This window comes from Manis javanica, chromosome 1 (genome assembly GCF_040802235.1).
Source record: "Manis javanica isolate MJ-LG chromosome 1, MJ_LKY, whole genome shotgun sequence".
Taxonomy (NCBI): domain Eukaryota; kingdom Metazoa; phylum Chordata; class Mammalia; order Pholidota; family Manidae; genus Manis; species Manis javanica.
In genome coordinates this window covers 53,557,205-53,581,655 of record NC_133156.1, presented here as the reverse complement: position 1 = coordinate 53,581,655, position 24,451 = coordinate 53,557,205, and the positions used below count along the sequence as shown (strand labels likewise).

The following is a 24,451-nucleotide window of genomic DNA, read 5'->3' as shown; positions in this document are numbered from 1 at the left end:
CATAGCATCTGGGGACTCTCCAGAATAAGTGTGAGGACTCAATACTCATCCTTATGTGCCTGCTCTTTTCCATTTGTGCATTCCACCCACCCCAGCTCGGTTCCCAGCCCTGGAAGTTTGCCCCACTGGACTGCATCTCCCAGTCTCTCTCAGTCTCTGGTTTCTAGTTGAGTTTGACCAATAAGAGGCACTGAGAAGAAACAGGAAGGGAGGAGTAGAGAGAAGTTGGGGTATTTCTCCCCTGTTCCCACCTTCCTAAGGTACATGTCTCTAGCAGTTGTATGTCCCCTCGGATCTAGGGGTGGTCATGGCTTCTGTTAGTGTTAGTTCTTTCAGTTATCTATTGCTGTGTAACGTATCACCCCAAACTTAGTGATTTAAAAAAATCAGTTTATTTGGAGATGATGCTGCAGTTTGGGCTGGGCTCATCTGGACTGCTCTTCTGCTGGTCTTGGGAGTCACTTGTGTAGCTGCCATCAGCTGACAGCTTGACAAAGTGGCTGACCTGATTGGCAGTTGGTGCTGGCTGTTGGCTGGGTTCTTTGGTTCTCCACATGGCCGCTCATTGTCCACTAGACTAGACCAGGCATCTTTACATGAAAGACCCAGGGCACCCTCCAGGAAGGTGAAGGAAGAAGTTACAAGGCTTCTAGAAGCCTTGCCTTGGGACATCTCACAGCAGCAGCATTTCTGGCACATTCTATTGGCCAGGGCCACTCACTACCCCAGGAGAGATTCGAGGAGTGGGAAAATAGACTTCATCTCTTAAAGGGAGCAGCTGCAAAGTCACACTGCAAAGGAGCCCGGATACTCAAAGGGAAGAATGTTTTACCAAAACTTGCAATCTAGCACCATAACCTTTTGGTACCTCAAATTCTTTGGTTCCCTTAATTTTCCATTTCTGTGTGAATGGTTGGTCCCTTCATTAAAATCTCTTCAAGGAATCCTATGAATGAAGTTCTGTTTCCTGCCAGGACCCTGATGGATATCATAGCAGTAGCATGATCTCTATTCACTATATAATTATTGTTGTTGTTATTCACATGTTCCATATATGGAACTGTTGACATGTAGCCTGTGAGTTACTAGCATTTTAATTTGCAGAATCACATTTATATCCCTTGAACATTTACAACTGTGGCATTTTATGTATAGCGTGGCACTACACAAATGAAGACAGGCTGCCTCGTTAGGAGTTGCTAACACTTTTCCAGCATGTACCGTGGCCCAAACACTAAGAAGTCTGTGTATTCAAAATTTAATTCAAAGCTCACAATAGCCCTGAGAAGGAGACACTATATTACTACCACTTCACAGAAGAAAAAAACAAGGCACTGAGAGGTTAATTAATTTAGTCACACAGCAACTGGGAAAATGACTGTCATATTCCCAAAGAGATTTTTCTGATTTTTTGACATTGATGATATCTCCTCAGATTGTGAAAAGTCAGAAATTACAAGAATTTAAGAATCTTGAATGGTGTACAACCTCACATGCAATAAAATGAGAATGATTTGCTCTCTCTTATTTGGGAAGACTATAAATATGTAGGGCGTAAGTATATAATGTGGGTTAATTTTTTCCCTTTTTGTGTTGCTTTCTATAGACAGTTAGGCATCAGACCCACAATCTGGAATATACATCAGACATGAATATATTATTTTCCCTTGTCTCACAGATACATGGCACAAACGGTCACAGGAGCCCTGCGTGGCCTTGTGGGTACTCCATTGTGGTTTGCTCTGACCATGCACTGTGCTCAAGTCCATGCTCACTGGCTTGTTATCAGAGGGCTGCTGGCACTCATGAAAGCAGACCCTTGCACACAGGTGAGTTTCTGGGGCCTAGTTAGTAAAGCATACACTAGAGATTCTCATGACTTCCATCCAGCTCTCTACTGGATTGAGGTTCTCAATGTCACCAATGAGCAAAAACGCTAGGAACATTTTCTAGAAGAGGGTACCCTATTTGTTCTGTGGAAGTTGCCTTCTATCATTGGATGATAAAATGGTCTCATGCTTCCACCTGGGGTGCTGCAGGAGCTATCCAACTGGCAGAAAACTTCCCGCTTAGGCCCTCCAATGGATTCTCCACTCAGAAAGCAGAGTGATCCTCATAAAACAAATCAGGTCATCTATTTCTCCCCTGCCTCCAAAACTACACAGATATTCAGCATCCCCCCTCCCCCCACACTGCTTCCTATGACTGTACCTATTTCTCTGACTTCATCTCAGGCCATCTCCCCATCACTGATCAGGCTACAGCCACACTCCCTTCCTTGCTGCTTCACAGATGTGCCAAGATCACTCCCTGCTTGGGGACTTTGTACTTGCTGTTCCCTTTGCCTAGGATGCTGTTCCTCCAGATCTCTAAATGGCTGGCTCTTCATCAGGTCTCATCTTGAATGTCACCTCCACAGAGAAGCTCTCCAGTCTTGCTCTTTCACACCACTCAGTTTCACTTTGATCACAGCACTTATCCACTAGTCAACATCTTTCTGGTTATTTAGTTGTGCACTTCCCTTCCCCTGTGAGAAGGTAAGCTCCATGAGGGCAGTAGCACTGTCTGGGGTCACGAGACATGACCCATCAGTTCTGGGTCTGTCTCCAGGCAGCTCCCAGCCCAGAGTTCCAGCCACAGCACCCGCCTGCTCCCTGAACAATGGTTGGTATTTTGTTCTCAGCAGCTTTGGAAATCAGATCTCATTCCCAAGCCCTGTGACTCAAATGGAAGCAAGAGAGAGAGCTGGGCTGGGGACACAAGGGGGCCTTCGGTCTTCAGAAAGATAACAGCACTCCAAGGAACGGAGCCGTAGAGGAAGGTTGAGAATCATCCCTGAGGGCTGCCCTGCTCATAGGAAGCTGACCCTCTCCTGGACCTTGCCAACTCAAAGCATTTCACAAAAGGCAATCTCCCAGCCTTTTGAATGCCAGTATCGCCTAGCTACAGAATTACCACACAGATAGGGCTCGGGGGATGAAATTAGATTTCCCCTTGCAGAACAAAGATAAACACTCCTGTAGCCTGTCCTGGGGGAACTGCTTCGGGAGCTCCTGCTTCCGGGCCAGGCCTTCAAAGCCCATGGGCTGTCTTGCTTGCTTCAGCAGTTCCTGGCAAAGAGCAACTGAGTCCTCCAGCTTGGAAATCTAATTGCCTGCCCATAGCTGTGAATCCATCTCCAAAGGCAAAAAGAAAGAAAGAAAAAGAATTTAAGTGGTGGGGGCAGGGACAGCATGGAGACGACAGTTCTCGGGAAACCATGCGAGAGGAGCCCATTTAAGCTTTGACATAGTACATTCTGGGATGGCCAGTTTCTAAAAAAACTAGTCTGAGAAGCTCCAGTTTAAAAGAGAAAGATCCATAAATGCAGCTTCTGTCAGTAATGAGAAAATGGAAATCACAAGCAAAACCAGAAAACTCTTTCCACCGGAATCTTAATGATCTCCAGAATAATTGTGCTGGTCTCTTAAATCAAGGCATGGACGGTGACAGCTAGATTTTCATATGAGGGTCAGATGGGTTCATGTTTTTTTAATTGGGCTCATTTCTAAGTCATGTGCTTGTCATGATGCCTTAATCCCTTCTCTGTCCCCCAGCAAAAATGCTTTCTCTCTCCTTGTCTCCCTCCAACAAATGCAGCTTCTCAAAGGGGGAAATGAGCTTCCCTCTCTTGCTAACAGATTTTTTATCATATGACTGCTCCGCTGTGGGCGAACTTGCATTTCTCTTGCATAAGAGAGCAATTTCCTGAAGGGGGAAAAAAGGGGAAAAAAATCGAACTGCTTGCTACTCCTTGTTTTCCATATAAACATCTTCAGCCTCAGCTCCTGAAGCTATAGGAAAGAAGCGGCTTTATTTCAGGATGAATATCAATCTTTCAGATGGCAGTGGAATATTTTCTTGCATTTGTTTTACATGCCCCCACCACTTAAATTGTTTTACATTGTTCCTTCACAAGAAGGAACAAATTCATTGACAATTTTAAGGGTTCCAAGCAAAATGACACCTTCTGGTAAAATCTCATTAAAGGTTAAAGTTCAACAATGATTAACAAATTCGAAAACTCTGCCATTACAACTGAATATAAATTAGCGGCCTTCAATTAGGATGCTAAAAAAAAACAAGAGATGAGATCCTAAAAGTAATAAAAATAATAATGAGCCTTGGGATTCACAAAAAAGAAAGTGTAATGTCTCAAGTGTGCTCAGGGGTGTGAAAGATAACAGCAGCCTTCAGTTCAATCTAGAAGCACTTTCTCTTTGACAGACACTGACCACACATGCAGTCTCGGTGGGGGGGGGGGGGGGGGGGTTCAGACCTCCCTTGGCCATTTCACTTCCCTTCTAGGTTCTGGCTACCAGTCTCATGCCACCCCAGGAGGGCAGTGAGGCCAGCCCCAGGCCCAGTAGGAGGGCCAGCTCTGCTAGTGGGGGTGGGAGGCTCAAAGAAGCAGGACAGAGGGAGAAGGGGGAAAGGAGAGGAAGAGGCTACCATGCTACACCATTTGTGGATTTGGTCAATGCTTGCTGCACACCCACTATGTGCCAATTCCTGCTGAGCACCAGGGAGATAACGGCGAGCAGGCAAGCAAAGTGAGCCCCAACTCCAGGCCTCTCGGGACTTGGGGAGAAGATGACTTCCACCACATAAACACAAGTAAACACAAGGCTGCCGCTCTGCTGAGGGCCACCAGCAGTGCGTGGGTACGCGCTCCTATGCGCAGGAATAACCAGGGACAAGGTCTGTGCGGAGGGTCAAGACGGTTGTGCCTGAGGCAGTGGGGAGGTTGGGATGAACTCTCACTGTGTGTGGGCGCTTTCCATGCGCCGGGGCTCGGCCAAGTGTTTCTCACTAGCGTCATCTTACTCACTCCTCACGCCAGCCCAGTGAGGCAGATGCTGCTATAATCACATTATGGATGAGTACCCTTAGGCTCAGAGAGGCAATACTATTCACCCAAGGTCACAGAGCTTATCACATGCAAGAGCCCAGACAAAGCCAGGTGGACCTGTCTCCAGAATCTGTGACCCTGATATCACAGGACACACAGTCCTCCCAGGACGGGTGGAGACAGGCAGGCCAGCCTTCCTCTCCTCACCTCCCTGCGCTTGCCTCCTCCTCCTCTTCCAGGCCAGCACATGCATGTACACACATGCATGCATGCCCACCTGCCCAGGTGACGCTCAGCATCACCACCTTCTTCCTCCCTAACTGAGAGGCTCCTTCAGTGCCTGAGCCTCAGGCTGTGAGTGAAGTGAGGTGCTGAGCTCCCACCAGGGATATGGCTGAGTGGCATGAGGAAGTGGCAAAGGAAGATGCCTTTGACCTGGACCTTGGAACATGAACAGCGGTTGGCCCAGTAAGCAGAAAGGAATAGGTTTCCAGGAAGAGAAATCTGCATGTGGGAAAGCATGGGGGCCCATTTAGCAAAAGTAAATGACATCCCCTCACTGGCTCCCAAGTTCCCTGCTGTCCACAGCACCCCTCCCCACAGCTGGCTTCTCCTCTAGGATTCCCCATCTCAGCAGAGGCACCACCAGCTGCCCAGGTGCACAAGCCACAAATACAGGCAGCACCCTGGCACCTACCCACTCAGTTGTCCAAACTGTCGCCAAATCCTCCTAAGTATAGCCCAAATCTGCCCACTTCTCCACCCCATCTTTGCTGCCACCACCCTCCTTCCAGCCCCCACCATCTCCTCCTGGACTACTGTCACATAGTGCCCCCACCCCCATCAGGGTGCACCCACCCCCCGCCACCCTGTGCTCACAGAGCAGCCTGAGTGGCCTTCACTTCTGCACACTGGACGCCCTACTTCATTAAAACTGCTCTCTGGGCTCCTCTTGAACACCCTTCCCTGACAAGGACTCCCACGGCCAGACTAAGGCAGAGCCCCTATTTAATGCTTCATGACTCACTGTTCTTTTCCTCCCTGACACTCAGCAAAGTTGGTGCTTGCACACACATGTCTGTGATTCCTTGATGTGACACTTGATGCTACAGGAGGGTAGGGACTGTCATCACCCCTCGGCAGTCCCCACACATAGAGGCCTGCAGTAAATCTCTGCTGAGTGGATGGGTAGATGCTAGCACACAGAGGTGTGGCAGAGATCGGACCTGTAGGGAGTGAGTGGGGGAAAGGGACAGAGTCCTGGAGGGCTCAGCCACCGTGCTGAGGGATGCAAGGGATGGCACTGGCAATGTCCGTGGGATGCATGGCCCGTGGTGGCTTATTTCTTCCTTGACGTGGGAAAGCTTTGGAAAGTGGGCAGCTGGCTTTGGGCTCCCTGCAGGACCCCTCTCCATGGGCAGCCTTGAGCGGCTGACAAAACAAGCTGGCTGAGGGAAGGCAACTTGTTTGGGAGGTGCTGACCCCTGCCACCCACAGCCAGGCAGCACCTTGGTCCCTGTCACATGATTTGTTGTGCCAGGCTACCCAAGGCTCAGTGGTGCCCCACAAGTTGGCAAGGTGACCAGCCCCTTCCTCACTCTCCAGAATCCACAGCGAGGCAGCCGGGGAAGATAGGGGTGCACCTTCCTGATGGGAGAGGTTGGGGGATAGTAATCAGGGCTGCACAGCACCCACAGCACATTTGCAGCTGCCTGAGAGGCAAGGAGGTGGATGTCCTTACTAGTGATGACTGCAGGCCACCAGGCCAGCCACACACCCCTGGCAGAGTGTCAGTGCAGCAAGAAAGGAGCGTCCTTCCTATCCTCACGTCACAGCGCAGCCAGAAACATTCCACAGAAGACATTTTCCTACTCACTCATTCACACAGCACACACTGCTGGCCTGCCTTCCACAGTCCAGGCCTGGCCCTGGGCCCCAGCGATGCAACAGAGGACAGGACAGAGCTGGTCCCGTCCTTGTGGTACTTAGAGTCAGTGCAGGGCAAAACGGACAGAGTTTTGTTTAGTCCTGAAAGAGAATGCCTTCTGACATTCAAAATCAATGTCACATCAAAGTCTTGGTTTCTTGCTTTCCTTGAAAAGACTAGAAAATTCCATTCCCACTTGGCATCAATTGCCTAGATTGGGTGCTGCTGCCCCCTTTAGGTGGACATGGGCTCTGCAGCCCATCTCAGTGCCCACCGCTCTGCAGACTGACACTGTTCTATTAGCTCCCTGGCCCCGGAAGACCGCAGTAGTGCCCCACTCACATCTCAGATGGGCAAATAGTCATCAGATAATTCTCCAACTGGATGACCACCTCTGTCATGGTGGTTGCAGAAGAAAAGTACAGAGAGTTCTGGAACCAGAACAGGATTCCTGAACCCTGGCCTGATGGAGCTAATCTCCCTCCTCCCACTACAGGAAGTAGGAAAGCCTCCTGTTGGCCCTGGTTCGTATGGGTCACCCAACCCTGGCCTCTGAGGTAGATGAACTTCAGACTCAGCGATGTTCTGGTGACCAAGACAGCCAGGCATGGAGTGAATCACCCAGGCCTCTTCCCAGTTCACCTGCCCCAGAGCACATTCCAAATTCTGACAGAAGTCCAGCTCATCCGGGACAGACGATGCTGATAAATCCATCCCCACTCAGCATGTAGCACCTTCAGCGGCATTCAGGAGTGTCGCCCACTGCACGCCTGATCTAGAGCCCTCCAGGACTCTCCGTGGCCTCAGCTTGGTACTTACGGCCTGCTCCAGCTTGTCCCCTGCAGGCCCTCCCTGAGCCACCCCATCCTCTGCCCTACAGGCCCTGTCCCAGCCTAACTGCCTCAGTGCACTTCCCCCCGGGGTCCCACGGCACCCTCTTCCCTGTCTTAGTTCACTACTCCTCCCCAAACAAGTCCCTTCTTCCTGCCTTCATCCCTTCCTTCCTGACCTTTCCATCAAGGACCCAAATTAACTCTTCCATGTGCTCTTTCCTGAGGCCCCAGCCAAGTGTGATCAGTCTCTCCAGAATCCTCCTATTTAAGTTGGGTATTTTTCCGTAACAAAAACCCAACTGGGAGAATAGCATCACAAAGCTGCACCTTCCAGGGCCAGTGGCATCTGGTACGTGTGGACGCAGGGCTGGCGTAAAGATGGCAGGACTCTTCCTCTCTCCACCTCTCTGCCTGCTTCCCTTGCTCACCTTTAGGAGGCCTCTCTCCAGGTAGCAGTGCCTGGAGGCTGTGGGCTCACTCCTTGCCAGCATGACTAGTCCCATGGAAAGAGGCCTCCTTTCCCATAGTGCCAGCAAAAGTCTTTCAGCTGACCCTCACCAGGCTGACTTCAGGCATGTGTTCATCCAGGAACCACTCACTGTGGCCTGAGAAAAGGGTCAGTCTCACCCAGGCCACGTGGGGTGAGACTAGAGGAGGCATCCTTCTCCAAAGGCACAGGTTTGTGGAAGCAGAATGCTCAGGGACCAGCCAAGTACACGCAACTGATATCAATCGTCCCTTTAGACTATATCTGTGTAATTACTCACCTTACTCTGCAAATGCTGGTGCCTGCGTCACTTCGGCAGGCCCTCCATGGCATGGCATTATGCTTTACACAAAAGCTTATGGAATTAAACTATAGTGATTGACATGAGCTCTGCTAGGAGAGCCCCTGACATGTGTATATCCTCTGTTCACTTTCTATCTCTGAAACAGACAAGAGCTTCCTGAGAGCAAGCCTGCCTTCTCTTTCTTCCACATCATCCACAGACCATAAGCACTAGACACCTGGCTGCACCGTTTATCGACATCTGGGAGGACACCACAGAGAGAATACAGACTTCCAGCCAACTTTATCAGCTGAGTTTAAATCAAGGTTCCTTCTGTCTGAGTAGCCATGCCTTTGTCAAAGCACCAGTCAGGGCTCAAGTGGGGAAGAGACCAGAGGCAGGTATGGAGTACAGACTTTGTTACTGGGGTTTAACCTTACACAGTGAGGGAGAAGGAAAGTCTGGATGGGCCAATGGGTGTGTCAGGGGGCTCAGCAACCAGTCAATCAAAGCGGAATAGGACCGGAGAGGGGAGCTGGTGGAGGAGAATCCGGGGAGCTCCTGCCTCTGTGGGTCTGGGGAGAAGAGCTGGACATGGAGCTGAAGAGAGCAAAGCCCCATGGGCACCACGGCTTCTCACTGCCACCACATCCCACGAGGTCCACGCTGCTGCTCACCTCCACCTCCGGATTTCTGGGCAGTCTCGTGTGGCCAGCTCACACCCACAGCCATGCAATAAGGAGGTTCTGAGCCACAGTGTTCCAGCCTGACCATGTCGGCACGGTACAGATCGCCATGGTCAAATGCTTGGTCCCCATGAGCTGCTATTTCTTCATCAGTGAAGTTAGGAGGTTAACACTTAGCACAGGACCCAACAGGAATGTGGCTATTATTTATTATCCTTTTTATTGATACAATAATTATCATTAACCATTGCCAGCATCTTTGTTACTTATGGAAACTTTTGGTCCTTCCCTCTTACATGGCAGTGCCTTTAAGAATTTCCATCCCAATAAGTCGACAAACACTGTGTGATTCCACTTATAAGTGTTCTCTGAAAACACTGAACTTACAGAAACAGAGTAGATTGACGGTTGCCGGGGACTGGAGGTGAGAAAACAGGGAGATGCTGGTCAAAGCGCTCAAATTACCAGTTATAAGATGAGTAAGTCCCAGGATCTAATGTACAGTATGGTGGCTACAGGTGACGACACTACATTGTACACTTGGAAGTTGCTATGCGAGTAAATCCTAAATGTTCTCACCATAACAACCACAAATGTGTGAGGTAAGGAATGTGTTAACTAACCTTATTATGGTCAACATTTTGCAATGTATACATGTACAAATCATTACCTTGTACACCTTAAACTTACACAATGTTATATGTATGTATCTTAAGGAATCTAGGGGGTAAATAGAATGTCCATCCCCAAAGGCCAAGGCAGTGAGAGAGGGCAACCATGACTAAGTTTAAGTCTCACATTTTGCACAACATTAATTATCGCCCCACAGGGGCAGCCTGACATCTGCGGCGCTCTGGCCTTTTGCAGAACCAGGCTCCTCTGGGCCACGGAGATCACTAGCATTTTCTACCTGGCTTCTTTCTGTAGTCATATTAGTATGAGAACCAGATGGGTGGCATGAAGTCTCTAATCTTTCCAGCATAGGGTAGTCACCACTTGCAGCCGGGGGAAAGCCTCCAGTTCCTTGGGGAAGCCCTGACTCCACAGCTCCCAGCTAGTTTGCCTCCTTAAAGGATAAAACCAAATGAATGCCTTGCCAGGAAGCAGCAGCCATCTTGGGTCTTCTGAAGACATTTCTCTGGGGTCTGCAGAGCTGGGCCTTTAAGGCCTGGCCATCTCCTGGGGTTGGGTGGGAGGGGGCCCAGAAGGAAGGTCTCTGCCGCCTGGGAGAGGGAGAGCAGTTGTGATACCATGGCAACGCCGAACACTCCAAAATGGATGTGTTTAATTTGAAGATTAATATTCAGGGAAATAGACGGACTACTTTCTCCACAGGTCCCTGAAGGCTGGTTCAAATGAGAACAGGGCTGTATGGGTTAAGATCTGCTGGAAGGCACCCACCACCTCAGAGACAGGGAAACTGAGGCTAGGAGAAGGGAAGGAACCCGTCCGGAGTCATCTAGTTTATCAGCAGCAGGTCCAACAAACAGGTGAAGGGTTCGTTTGCTCATTTAGGCAACAGAGTGCTTCCTGTGTACCCAGCACTCTTCTAGGTGCTGGGGCTGTGGTGCAGAATTAATAAAGGGTCAGTTGGTGGTATAGTAAATTTGTAAGAGAAGTGCGCTGCATATTTTTATACGAATATTGATCCTTGCAGACAGAGCCCAAGCAGCTACACTCCCATCACACAGGTGGGGAGACTAAGGCTCAAGGAGGCTCAGACACTTTTCAAGGTCCCACACCCAGTCTGTCCAAACTTGGGAACTATGAGGTGTCACCTCTCTGCCATACCATTCCTGTGCACCATACTGGAGTTACTCTGAGTTTGAGACTGAGAGTCACCTAAACTAATGGGACCTGGGTCCCTGGGGGCTCTGAGAGGGACAGCTGGGAAAGAGGGCTGAGAACACAACATGGGGCCCCATGGCAGCAGGTCCCACTGCAGTGGGATGACACTCGGGTCGTGAAAGCTGTAGTGGGAAGCAGGACTTGCTCTCTAGTCAGAAAGATCTTGGTTCAAAGGCCAGTCACTTGACCTCTCTGAGCCCTAGTTTCCCCATCTGTACAAGGGAACAAGAAGGTGGTTGTGAGACAAAGAGGACTGATGCACGTGCAGGTGCCTGGTCCTGTTCCTGGCTCAGAGTGAGTGCCCACTAAACAGAAAGGGCAGGAAGTCCCAGGGCCTATTCCACAGCCCTTCTAGCTCTGGCCCACTGGTGTGTCCTTTTTCTCCCTAAAAAGCAGGGGAGGCCAACCGTTCATGGTTTGGGGTCAAACACAGCCCTTGCTTGGTTTCCAGTGGCTAGGGGACTGGTTTCCACAGCACACAATGACAGGGGCCCTTAGTCCCATCTGGAGAGTGCCCATTGCTGTGGCTTTTCCAGACCGATTCATGGAGGGTAGTGATGGTGACACCTCACTTCCAGTGCCGCCTTACAGGCTACACATTACTGTCACATGCTTTAGTCCCTGTCCCAGGGCCTGAGCTTAGAGCTGAAAGACCCCAGGGAGGTAACGAATCATCCAACTCAGAGGTTTCCATGCTGGGGTTCATCAGATTCACTGGGGAGCTTTTCAGTCTTTAACATGGGAATGGTTCCCTTTTGCAAGCACACTGTAGAACTCTCCAGCTGTGCAAAAGCATGTTCAGTGAAACATTTCCCAGTGTCTCCTCCCCGGAAGCAACCACTCTTTCTTATGTACCTTCCAGAAGCAACCCAGGTATGTGCGGACAAAAGTATTCTGTGCACTCTCAGACACCCGTTCCATACACCATTCTGCTCCCTACTCTTCTCAGTTTACCACTGTATTTTGGATGTTTATATCAGTATATCAGGACACGGAGATATCATTTTAATGACTGCATAGTGTTCCATCGTGTGACCCTTACTGATGGACATTTATGGACTTTTTGTTACGTGCTCAGTCAAACAAGGCAGCAGGACATTTCCTAGTACATACATTCCTTTACACATAAATCTTTGCTACTTCTCTGTGTGCACTAAAGGATATTAGGAAGGTTTAAGATGACAAATTCCCAGGACTTCTCAAAGTTATTTTGATTCCATTGTCTTGGGGTGACATCTAGGAATCTGAATTTTGAAAAGCACCACATAATTTGGATGGATATCCACATTAGGAATCTCTTGGTTCATCTTGTAAAAGAGAAGCATGCTGCCCTGCACACCTGAGTGGCCTGTGCCAGGCCCCTGATACCTGGGCCGAGTGCTGGGCCACTGCAATACCGTGGAGAGGCCCTGCATTGCCTCCCCTACCAGTAGCCAAGCATGGGAGCACCCCTGAGAGCATGCCTGGTTATCTCCAAAAGGCAATAATCATTAACCAAGTGGCCTTGGAGCCTAGCTAATCTCAACCAGTCCCAACTTCATGTAACTTTATTATCTTTAACATCTGGAAGGACATACAAGAAGCCAGTAGCAGTGGCTGCCTCTTCAGAGAAGACTGGGTCTATGGGAATCAAGGTAATAATGAAGGAAACTTTTCAATGATTGACATAGGAATTATTATCATTATTCTTTAAAATCTGCCAAGTGAAAAATATAAAAAAATCATAGAATATCTGGGTGTGCTATGTTCACTAACCACATGATCTTGAACGAGTCACCTACCTTCTCTGAGCCCCAGACAGGCACTGCCACTACAACGTTGGGTCGCAGTAAATGGTAAATGAGTTCATGGATGTGAAACACTTAATGTAGCTGTAAAAAGCTACCTGAGCAGCAACATGAGGCCTCATGAGATAGAAACGGGAGGTTTTCATCATTCTTTGAAAAGGCAGAAGAGCAGAGAGAAACAAAGGCCATGAGCTTGAGGCTGGTCACAAGGCAAGGCCAGGGATGAGGACAGCGCAGTTACCCAGCCTCTGTGAGGGCCTCTGTGGCCCCTGTAGGCCTGGCTCAGCCTCCCTGGGTCAGTCTCCACCTTCAAGCCCTGGACCCAGTGAGCAAAGGCATTCAGTGTGATGTTTTCCGCCTTCACCGGTACCATAGGGCCACTCGCCTGCAGAGAATGTGACATCCCTCCAGCCTGTGCAGGGGCCCAAGCCCCAGGTGGGATAAGTGAGCCACGGCCAGCCAAGCCTAGGAAATCAGCAGCTGCCTGCCTCTCAACACAGTTTCCCTGGCTGGCCTCCCCCAGGAAGCAATAGAATTTCACAGGATGACAAGAGCTCAGAGAAGAAAAAGCCAGTAGGGAGGTGGAAGGCAGGCCAGGAGTCCCCATAATTATCTTAACTATGGGAAAAACTGGAACATTTTGGAACCCTTTCTGGAGCCTATAGTGGAAAAAAAAATTTTTTTTTTTTCCTGTTGAAACAAGGACAGTGGGAATGTTTCCTTTTTTAGAGTCTAATCTGAGCCGGTTCTTTTGAGAAAAAGTCAGAAGCTGGGGGTTCTGTGGGTCAGATCTGGCATGCAGATGTTTTCTCCATCCCCTTTCCTCCCCACTCAGACAAAATTAAGGAATTTGAATGCTTGGTGCTTTTGAAGTGTTGAAGGATCTGGTGTACATTGGCCAACCTACACACCTGGCAGCAATAGTCATGGCTGTGGTGGTAGTGTGGCCTTTGCTGTCTCTTTAGAAGGGGCATGATTTCGCCTGTTTGCCATGATCCCCACCATCCCCTATCATTCACAGCAGCCTGCATCCCTCACACCATGCTCCTGTTGAAGCCCCTACCTTATAACCTCAAATCTAGCTACCATGCTAAAGCCCTCAAAAAGAGTCAGGCTAAATCCAGTGCCTGACTCTGAATACATTTCTGTGATTTTGCCAGATGGATAGCCCTCCCATTGCTGCTAAAAAAATTAGTTTCCTTGAGCATATCTTGGCTATATGTCTGATGCTTTACTATTTAAGGACCACATGATTTAAGAAAAGCTATCGAATGTCTCTTAACCTCTGTTTCCTTGGGACTGATATAAGGATGAAATTTACTTTTATTATTGTTATTAGTTATTATGTTTCACAATTTTGTACATGGCTGGGTGGTTCTTTTGTTTCACATGGTGCCAACTGAGGTCCAGGGATAGCTGGAAAGTCCAAAATGGCCTCACTCATATGACCAGAAGTTGGCACTGACCATGAGCTGGGAGCTCAGCTGGAGCTGCCAGCCAGGAATCTTGGTCCTCCTCCATGCATCTGTCCACATGGCTGCTTGTGCTTCCTCGTAGCATGGCGGTGAGGGGCATCCCAAGAGGTGAAAAACAGAAGCCAGAGGCACGGAAATTACCCAGAATCATCTCCATCAAATCCTATTTATCCTACCAGATGTGAGGGTCAGACCCAAGGATTCAGGCAGAAGGCAAACAAGCTCTACCTCTAGAAGGACTCCTCACAGAAAAGCTTGGGAGATAAGGGACAGTTTTACAGCCACTTTGGAAATACAATGTCCTAAAAATGAACTTCCACAATGCTCAATACACTGAAGAGCTTCTACAAAGTTAGTTTCATTCGTTCATTCATTCTACATTTAGTAAGCACTCATGTGCCAGATCTTAAACTAGGCACTGGGAAGATGGGGTTGGTTCCAACCATCAGGAAATTCACAGCCCTGGATGGGAAACGGGCAAGCAAAGCAGTAATTACAGCACAACGTGGTAATGGCTTTGCTAAAAGAATGCCTGAGATTGGCAAGTGAGCCCATGCTGAGCCAATGGGAATCAGCCTGGGAAATTGGCTGATTTCCGGCTCAGCCAGGAAAGAAAAGTTCTTTTTCACAGGGGTGTTGGGCTGGCATCAGGATGCCTAGAGCTGCTGGAAGCAGGCTTGCCATCACATGGGAGCTGCCAGCACCCATTTTGCCATCTATGGGGAGGGCTTGTCAGATACTCCAACCAAATTTCCTTTTTTGCTAAAGTAATTTAGGTTCAGGTTTCCCTCACTTCTTATCGAAGAGAATCCTTACAAACACTGTTCTTGAGGTGCTCATAATCTAATGCAAGGGACCCACATGCAGCAATAATTATGTTTCAGTGTGGTGAGGGATAAAACAGATGTGCCCAGGGTATCATGGAGTGAGGGATTGGTTAATTTTCTTGCAAGCAGGAAAGAGGCAGGTAAAGAAGTTCTGAAATATTTCCCGGAGGAGGCCACCCACCCACCTACCTACCACAGTGCTGGTCAGATTAACAGATGCTGTGCATGTGTCAGTGGAAGAAATTACCGAGTCTTAAGACAAAACTAGTGAAGACCTGGCTATCCCTGATTTAAATCTGCTCCCATCCTAACTTTCTAAATTCAGGGGTTTTTAGAATTGGCTGCCCTAGCATCCATGTGACAGAAACAGAATCTCCTTAGCGAAAGCTGAGTCTTTTAATAGACCTCTGGAGGTTAATGGGCCTGACAGATCTTTGACATTTATTGGATTTTACGAGCTAGTGGAACCAACTCAGAAAGCCGATCAGATGTTCCAAATCGATGGCCCCTTTGGGGTACTGTCTTTGCACAGAGCCATAATGAGGTGACCTTGAATGCCTGAGTCTGGAAAGAACAGAGAGAGGATGTCAGAATCGTAGAATTGCTAAACTGATCAAGGCCTACAAAGTGCCCTCAGGGTCCCTCTGGCTGGGGACGCTTTGCCCATAGATTCTGTAATTGCACATTCCTTCCACCTGAATCTTCCTGAACAGCTAAAAGCACCAGTCTCCTTTTCAAAAATCCCTTCCCTCCTTCCACAAACATGTAGAGAGAAAGCTTTGTTATAATGTCACTTAATAACAAACATTGCTCCGGCCACTGCTCTGTTCCAGGCGCAGTCAGGCAGAGGGGACCCAGAGAAGATTGTGACATGTTCCTTCTCCACTAGCAGCTTAGAGTCCTACAGGGAAGACTTCCAGAGACCCAAACCCTGTTTGTACCCTGTGACGGGGCTGGCAGAGGGGACCACGGAAGAGCAACGGCAGCGGGGAGGAAAGCAAGCTGACCAGAGGGTTAGGGAAGCCTCCCAAGTAGAGGTCATTTGGGCTGGGTTCTGAAAGCCAAGTAAGAGCTCACCAGGCAGGGAAAAAGAAAAAGGACATCCTGGTGGGGAAACGAGGCATAAAACAAATGCAGAAGTGCAGAGGCACAAACATGCTATCACTGGGGCTGCAGGGTGTACCAAGGACATGCCATTTTTCTCAACTTGGCCAAAAGAAAAACTTAAGGGCTGGGAAGAAAAGAAAAAAGATACTCTCCTACATTGACAGAAGGGTTGAGAATACTGTGGAACTTTTTGGGAAGTGATTTGCCAGTATCTGTTCAAGTTGAAAATGCACACAACATTTGACTCAGAAATTCTATGCTTTGGGACTTAGGCCTGTATCTACTTTTTAAAATTAATTTAAAAAAATAAAACACTAGTATCAAAGGTTACTTAAACTAAAAGTTACTGTAAAAGTGTTCATCATAGGGAGATAAAAGGAAACTACCTGAATATTCAGTGATGAGAAACGGGCTATATAAAATGTCATACCCATGTCCTGGAATTCAGTGGGCACTATTAAAAAGGCTAAGAGATTTCTCTCTACCCACTAGTCTAGAAGAATGAGCCTGGGATACTGTAGAAGCTCTCTTCAACATCATTACAGGAGGAGTTAGTCAATTAAAAGTCATAAAAAGACGCACGTTTTAATTTTTTTTAAGCTTAAAACCTATGCATGTACAGTCACTTGCCTATCTTCAGGTGAAAAACCTAGGGCGTTCACAGGACGTTGTCTGCTAAGTAGAATTCCATGTTACTTTTCTTTCACAAACCATTTCTGTAATACATCATCTACAATTTGCACTCTGCTTTTTTAAAATAGAAGCATTTAAAGACAGTTGTAAAACAAGCTGAGTGTAGAACACTTGTAGATTTTTATGATTTCCCCCATGTTAAACTGCAAAAGGTTGTCGCAAATTCCTCCCATCCCACTATGTACGTTCCTTTGTGATGTGACTTTGCTGCTCTTCCCATCAAGGGGTGACACCTATTCTCACCCCCTCGAAGCCCGGACGACCTTGTGACTTGCTTTGACCAAGAGGACGCAGCAGGAGTGATGCTATGAGATTTCCCAGGTTAGGCCTTAAAGATGCTGCAGCATTCATCTTCTGGACCCCCTGGAATGCTGCCCTGAGGCCATTGCGTGAGGGAGCTGATCTGGCCTGTTGGATAAAAGGCAATAAGGAGAACTGAGGTGCCCCTGCTGAGAGCCAGCACCAGCCGCCAGACAGACAGACAGGTGAGGCCACTAGGACCTTCCAGCCCAGTCAGCTCTCCAGCTACATGCAACCCTGTGACAGAGCCCCAGCAAACCAACACCCCGTAGGGCCACAAGAGAGAATGGATGCCCGAGTTGGCTCGGGCCTCTGTAACAAAATATCACAGACGTGAGGGCTCAAAAGACAGACAGACATTTATTCCTCACAGTTCTGGAGGCTGGGAGTCTGAGGTCAGGTTCTGGGGAAAGCCCCTCCCTATGCCTTTTGTGTTGTCCTCATATAACAGAGAGAGAGGGCTCCATTTCCTTCTTCGAAGGACAGTAATTCCATCCTAAGGGCCCTCCCCTCATGCCTTCATCTAAACCTTATCATCTCCCAAAGTCCCCACCTCCAAATACCATCATACTGGGGTGTAGGGCTTCAATAATGAATTTGAGGGGGACAAACACACAATCCATAGCAATAGATTATTATTGTTTTAAGCCACGTGTTTTGGGGTGCTTGGTACAAAGTAAAAGACAATTGCTATATATCTGACCTTTACCATTGTGTTGACAGCAAATATTTTTAGAAAGTTACATTTGGCAAATCTTTTCTAAGCATTTAACTCATTTTCATAGAAACAAGATGCTTTCTTTTATATTCTCATTGCACTGATTTGTAACATACTTAGTTGCAAAATTATGGTGCTATGTATAAATTTCAAGTACAATGGTATAAACAGGTTTAACAAGCAACACAGCCTCACTCTATAAGCCCAGAAGTCAGCAGAGGAGCAGAAGGGTGCAAATGTACTAGAAAGAAATCTGCTGGCCAAGAGCATGTTAACACACAAGGACTGAGCAGCAGATGTACCCCAGGAATGGAGAGCATTTGTGAATCCAGCCACTCTCTGAATAAAGGTTGGTAAAGAGGGTTTTTACCCTGTTGTTAAATAAGAAAAAGAACTACAGAGTTATGTATATGGTGTGACCCAATTTTAGAAAAATAAAAACAATGTATTTGTACATTCTAGCATGAGCATGGAGAAAGGTCTAGAAGGATACACACCAGACTCTTATCATTGTTCTTCAGGGAGATAAAAGTAGAAGCAAAGAAGGAAAGAGGAGAAATAGGGAGGAAAGGACTGTAGGAAATGTAAAATGTATATGATATTAAGTAAAAATGAATATACGTGGGTCATAAACATAAACATCTTTATAATACTACCATAACATGTAAAACTTGCATATAAACATTGAAGATAAAATGGACAAATAAAGGCAATAAGATTGTGAACATTTTCAGGTTGAATTTCTCTTATTTAATACAGTTTTTATGATAAAAAGAAAACGAAAACAAAGCTATACTTGCAGATATGGGCGGCAGTACCTTCCGATTTTTGTGCTAACAACTTATTATTACAATCCACACACAATCGTTTCTCCTTGCTCTTTGTCTGCATATTTGTTTGTGTTTTTTTACAATACATACTACCTTCTAGCTGGATTTATTTGCATACATTTTTATATTCAGTGATTTGATTATAAGGCTTTTGAGGGCAAAAGGTTTGCCTTACATAACCGGGTATTTTCAAAAGTGCCTTGTTCATAATAGGTGATTAATAAATATTTGTTAGATAAAAAAAAAACAATGGCAGTTGATTGAAGGAGAGATTCGGGAGGTAGGGAGATTTCATCTTTCGAGGAGCCCTGAGTGAGCGTGGTCAGGGTGCAGCCAATGACAGCAGCGCAGACTCCTATACACTTAATCAATGAGGAAACACATCCTCTCGCATAACTGGATGTCCAGAGCAGGAGCAGCGGCAGGTCTGGGCATCACATCCAGACTGAAATGCCCCCCAAAGAAAGTGAGAATGGTTTCTTGGGAATATGGAACATTGTCCCAGAAGCTCCCATTAGCCTTCCCCTCATGTCTCATTGGCCAGGTTTGGGTCACATGAGTAAGCCTAGCCCAATCACTGGTAAGTGGAAGAGGGCCACCATGATTGGCCTGGAATATAGGCCATCCCTGAATCAATACCCCGTCCTGTAGGCACATGGTCACATGCAGTTCTGTCACAAGGAACTTACCAGGCCGTTCTGACTGCACCTAAAGTCATCTATGCTCTTCAGCAAGAAGAGTCCACATCTTAGACATTTGGATGCATGGTAAGGTCCAATTGGCTTTAAAAGTTTCTGAGTACCCCCTGTTTGTGTTCTTATAGTTTACAGAACAACCCTGGTCAAGGGATCATGCTTTGAGTAACACTGGCTTAGACTACTCAGAATCTCTTCCTAGAACTAGGATGGGGTCAGCTGTCCCTGACTCCTGTGGAACTGGCTTGGAGACCTTAGCAAGGCAGAAAGGAAGCTGGGAAGGCACCCCACAGTGTCCCTGACACTAGACTCCAACAGTTGCTGCTGAGTGTGACCAGCCGGGATCGGGTCACATTCTAGCCATACCTTTAGACACAACTCCACACACTGAGATGGTGCCCTCACTGTGTTCAGCTGCCTTGCCCTTATCTGGGGTAGAATGTGGTAAGGCTCCCATTCCCAAGGGGTATCCAAGACTACAGCAAAGAGTCTGGCCACGGTGGGTTGGGAGGGAGGAGAGGAGTGATTGGGGTTTCTGGCCTATGTCAGTCAGGATAGGCTAGATTGTGCTGCAGTTACAAACAACTCAGTGGATTAGGACAGCAATGGTTAATTTATCACACAGGCTGTATGTCTGCTAGGAGTTGGCTGTGACTCTGCCCCACTTCTGCCTTACTCAGGGATCCAGGGTGATGGAGCAGCCCTTAGCTGCAACACTGCGAATTTGTGGCAAAGAGAAAATGAATATGGAGAACCTCAAGATGACTCTTAAAGCTTTCCCCCAGAAGTAACCTGCCTCATTTATCTCACACTTCATTAGCCATAACATGTCACATGGTCAAGCCTGAACTTACCGAAGCAGAGAAGTATAAGGCTCCCCCAGGAGGGGCTGGGGATGCTTTTGAATGAATGCCATCTCTTGTGGCCCCACTTTCCTGAGCCTGAGAGCCATTTCCAGAAGGGTTCTCTCCTTACATTGTCTAGATCAGACCATCTTTCCTGGCTGTGGACTCCATTGATATTTTGATATAATTCCCCCCACAGAATAAATGCCCTGAGGTGGCTCTTCCCAGCTAAATAAACACAGAGACGGGAAATGGGGGAGGGATGCTGTGTACCTACTACTCCCAGCTAGACACTGGTATGTTCCTTCCACATTTTTGTAACATTTTTACAACAACCCTCTGAAGGCAAGCATAGCTGTCCCTACTTTATTTACAGTGGGGGAGGTGGAGGCACAGACATGGTAGCTTGCCCTAGCTCTCGAATCATAATCATGATTATTTGTGCTATTACTGGTATTCTTAAAATGGCTGCCTTTTACCAAGAGCTGCTCTGTGCCCTGTACTGTTATATACTTTACTTGGATAATCTGACTTACATCTCACAACAATCATACAGCATAAGTCTTATCATTTTATTTATTCTGTGGGTGAAGAAACCGAGACTTAGACAGGTAAAGTTGCCCAAGTCACAAAAGAGGGGCCAACGCGAACCCAGACCTGCCCAAGTGCATGCTCAGCTCCAGCCCAGAGCACAGCATTCCTCAAGGATGAGGAACCACGACTGGACAGCGCAGCCTTCCCCATGCCGAGTAGGAAGGAATGGGGAAAGGCACCCCCGAAAGAGAGAGGGGAGGAAAGGGATTCCTGAGGGGGCACCGGAGTGGAGAGGCAGGCCGAGAGCCCCTGGCACCCTGGCTCGTTCCAGAGCAGGCACTGGTAGTCCCTCAGACCCCTCTGTGTGTGTCTTCTCTAATGTTTTACTTTGTTTCCTCGTCTGGTGGCCATAGGATTTTCCAGCTGTGGTGAAAACATGTTGCTTTTCCTGCCCAGAATCCCTTCTTCTGGAAACAACACCCTGATTTCTTTTGAGGAGCAGGTTTTCCCACTGGATGCATGTGGGTGGTACGGTCATCTGGGAGCAAGCATCTTTATCCTGTGCAGACACGTGGCTCATCTCAGCTACAGAAATGGCAGGCAAGCAGGCACCCACTGTCCTGGGGGAGGTAGGACTTATTTGGGGGCCTCTGAATTCCCTGTCCAAAGCCCATGGTATAGAGACGCGAGGTGCAGATGGGCAAATTTGCCTCCAAGCCATTGATAACTGTTTGGGTTGCTCATTTTGGGGAGCATTCTCCACCTCATGAGTCTGTCTGGTGGATAGAGACCACCTCCCACTACATAAGCTGAAATTGACTTTCCAGTTTCCATTGTAGCTAAGGAGACAGCACACAAATGAGGCTTCTCCTGTCAGGCATGCCCTCGCAGGACACTGATGTGGGCACTAGTGGCACAGAATCGCAGAGACAGCATGGACTCCATTATGGCGAGGAGGGCAGCCATGAGGACCCAGGGTCCAGCCCTGCTTGTATTAGTGGGAATGGTGGCAGTGTCTGTGCCCAACAGAGGGACAGTTGCGTGGCTTTGTAAGTTGTTCCTAGCTGAGCAGCCTCTGAAAGATTCTGGAAGCAACCCAACAAATAACCTTTAAGAAATTCTTTTCTGCTTCCATTGGCCAGGTTTCATTCCAGTTTCTGAGCAGAGACAGAAAATGTAGAAGCTGGCCATGAACAAAAGGACATCAGGACCGATGAGGTTCTCCAGAGCTCACTTGACCTGTCCTTAACTGCAGCCTGACACCTGGACACTGATGAAGAACTAGAGTTTCTTTCAGGATTCCAAGGGAGGGAGGGATGGGGCAAGGAGAGACATCCTAACCTTCTACTAAACTGGGCAACTGGGGGCTTTGGTGTACATGGTAAAAAGACAAGTGACTCTTCTGGACACAAGGCTGGGGCAAAAGTTAGACCTATTCCCCTTCAATCCTTTAATAAATACATCTTCAGAGGTGAAATTTAGGCACTTATGGGCAGCTGTGTGGGTAGTGGGCTGAAATGTGAAAATTTGGGACACTGAAACCTCCCCCTGGCACTGAGAAAAGGATAAATTGATCATCTACTCCATTCGCTGGTTCTGGAACCAAATGAACCAGATACATGGTTTAAACCAGACCACAGGCCCTTCGTGGAGGGGACAGCAGAGTGGTCTGGAGGTGAAAGGGTCCCTAGCTGCCCCTCACTGTAGTCCCTCTGTGCCAGCACATGCCACGAAGTCAGGCTTCCATAAAGCCTAGGGCTTTGAAAACGCAGGGTCTGGTGAATTCCAGACATTCTGAGCAGCTGCATGGACAGCACACCCCATGTTTCAGCTAGGAAAGCCCTCTGAAGGCTCTCCTGGAATTTGACTTATTTGTCCGTAGGTTGTTTTGAAATTTTCAGTGGAGAATCAGGGTCTTAATTCAGAGAAGCCAAGCATATACATTTAAAATGCCAATAAGCAAAAGCTCATTACTGATACGCCAAGAGAAAGGCAGCCATCCCACGCAGGGCAACTCAGCTCTAGATTTACAACTGCAGCCAACTTCTGAACTTCAAGTCCTCCTACGAGGCTGAGGTTGGGGGTGTCCCTTAGAGAAATTTGATTGTTTTTTGGGTTGTGATTAAAATGTTCTCAAATTGATTGTTCTGGTGTTTGCAAAACTCTGAATAAACTAAAATCTATTAACTTTACACTTTAAAAGGGCGGATTGTATAGTATGTAAATTATGTCTCAATAAAGCTGTTACCATGTTACATAAAAGGAATATGGAGAGAGGACCTGGGATTTGAATCTCAGCCCTACTATGCACTAGCCGTGGGACTAGAAGCTGATTATTTAAGTTGGCTGAGCTTGGTTCTTCAGTCTCTAAAATGATAAAATATGATCAAAACCGAATGTGTACACTTATGTCATAGAATCAGTGTGAAGGGGAAATGAGAGCCCATCTGACACTGCCTGACCCACAGGTCACACTCGGTCCATGTGTGGGCCTTACCAAGTCGATATTATGTACCAGACTTTGGGAACACAGACAAATGACACTGCTCCTGCCTGCAAGGAGGAAGTGGTTTAGGCTGGGAGGATAGTGTCATCAGTGCTGTGATTCAGGGACCAGACTGGGCACGTGAGGTGGGCCAGAGAGCTCAGGAGGACAGAGTCAGTCCTGAGACACACCTTCCCTGGCCCTCCATCCCCACAACCCCAGCACTGTCTTTCTCGTCACCCTCCTATAGCCTTCCCATGGCACCCTCTGAATGTCTGTGTGCTCGTTTCTTTGGGTGCTTCTTCACGCCTGTGTCTCGCCACCTAGACAGGCAGCTCCATGAGAGCAGGGCCTCTGTCTGTCTTGGTCCCCAGGGCCCAGAAGAGTGTCGTGTACTTAGCAGACACTCGGTGAATATTTGCTGAGTGAAAGAAAGCATCAGGATGAGGCTTAATGGATGAGTAGGAATTAGTCGAGTGAAGAAGCCAGAATGAGTATTCAAGTCTGAGAGCCCAGCAGCCAAAGCCTCGGAGACTGCAGGCCGCACGGCATGAGGAGGGAGGGTAGGAGGGGAAGACGGAGACACAGGTGGGGTGGCCAGGATGAGAGTTGGCCCTCCCTGGAGTGGGGGGCTCCAACCACCACCGAGCTCCCCCTCTCTGTTGGCTCCAGCCTATGAAAACCCCCACAGATCCTGGTAGTCGTGTTGAGTGCAGCCAGTGTGTTTCTATAGCAACCATCACCATGGCACCAGAGGCCTGGATCCAACTTCTGGCATTACTGAGGCCCTGAGCTCCTGTCACCTCCCCCACCATCCTCCATCCCCAGTATAGAAAGGAGACATGGCTGGGCATCCACACTGGGGGCATGCATGCAGGTACAGGGCATAGGGGACAGGATTGCACACCAGATATGTCACAACAGACCCACCTGCTAACAGCAGGTGCAGACTGAACATTTACTAGCAATTTTGACTTGCATTGCTTTGCTCAGGCAGGGGTCGAGGAGCTGGGTTTAAACATGCAGCACATGCTGGAGCAGTCAGGCCTCTGGCAGGAGGGGGCATGGAGCTCAGGGCAGAAGGCCCGGGAAACTGCAGCTCCAGCGGCTCACTGACCATGGCCTCTCCAAGCCTCACTCTCTCATTCTGTGAAATGGGAAGGATAAACAATGATATTCCCAGCCCATTTCAGGTATCAG

The 24,451-nt window shown here is 48.1% G+C and overlaps 2 long non-coding RNA genes across 7 annotated transcripts in view; one reads left to right on the top strand and one right to left on the bottom strand.

Annotated features, from left to right (window-relative positions):
• LOC140848506 (uncharacterized) overlaps positions 1 to 24,451 on the bottom strand; it is a 113,009-nt gene that overhangs the window by 84,380 nt on the left and 4,178 nt on the right. Inside the window, exon 3 of one of the 2 annotated variants that reach the window (XR_012129526.1) lies at positions 15,427 to 15,608. The exons of the other annotated variant lie outside the window; for it this stretch is intronic. This is a non-coding gene — a long non-coding RNA (uncharacterized lncRNA). Of the gene's footprint in view, positions 1 to 15,426; positions 15,609 to 24,451 lie in introns of those variants that run through there. 2 annotated transcript variants of the gene reach the window in all.
• LOC140848499 (uncharacterized) lies at positions 1,683 to 23,023 on the top strand. Of its 5 annotated transcripts, none has more exons than XR_012129511.1 (5): positions 12,526 to 12,589; positions 17,069 to 18,211; positions 19,344 to 20,528; positions 21,180 to 21,366; positions 21,909 to 23,023. It is a non-coding gene; the product is annotated as an uncharacterized lncRNA (long non-coding RNA). The 5 variants fall into 5 exon arrangements; XR_012129513.1 differs by having other exon boundaries at positions 17,069 to 19,459; positions 20,068 to 20,528; XR_012129514.1 differs by lacking the exons at positions 12,526 to 12,589; positions 17,069 to 18,211; positions 19,344 to 20,528 and adding exons at positions 1,683 to 1,829; positions 8,588 to 8,822.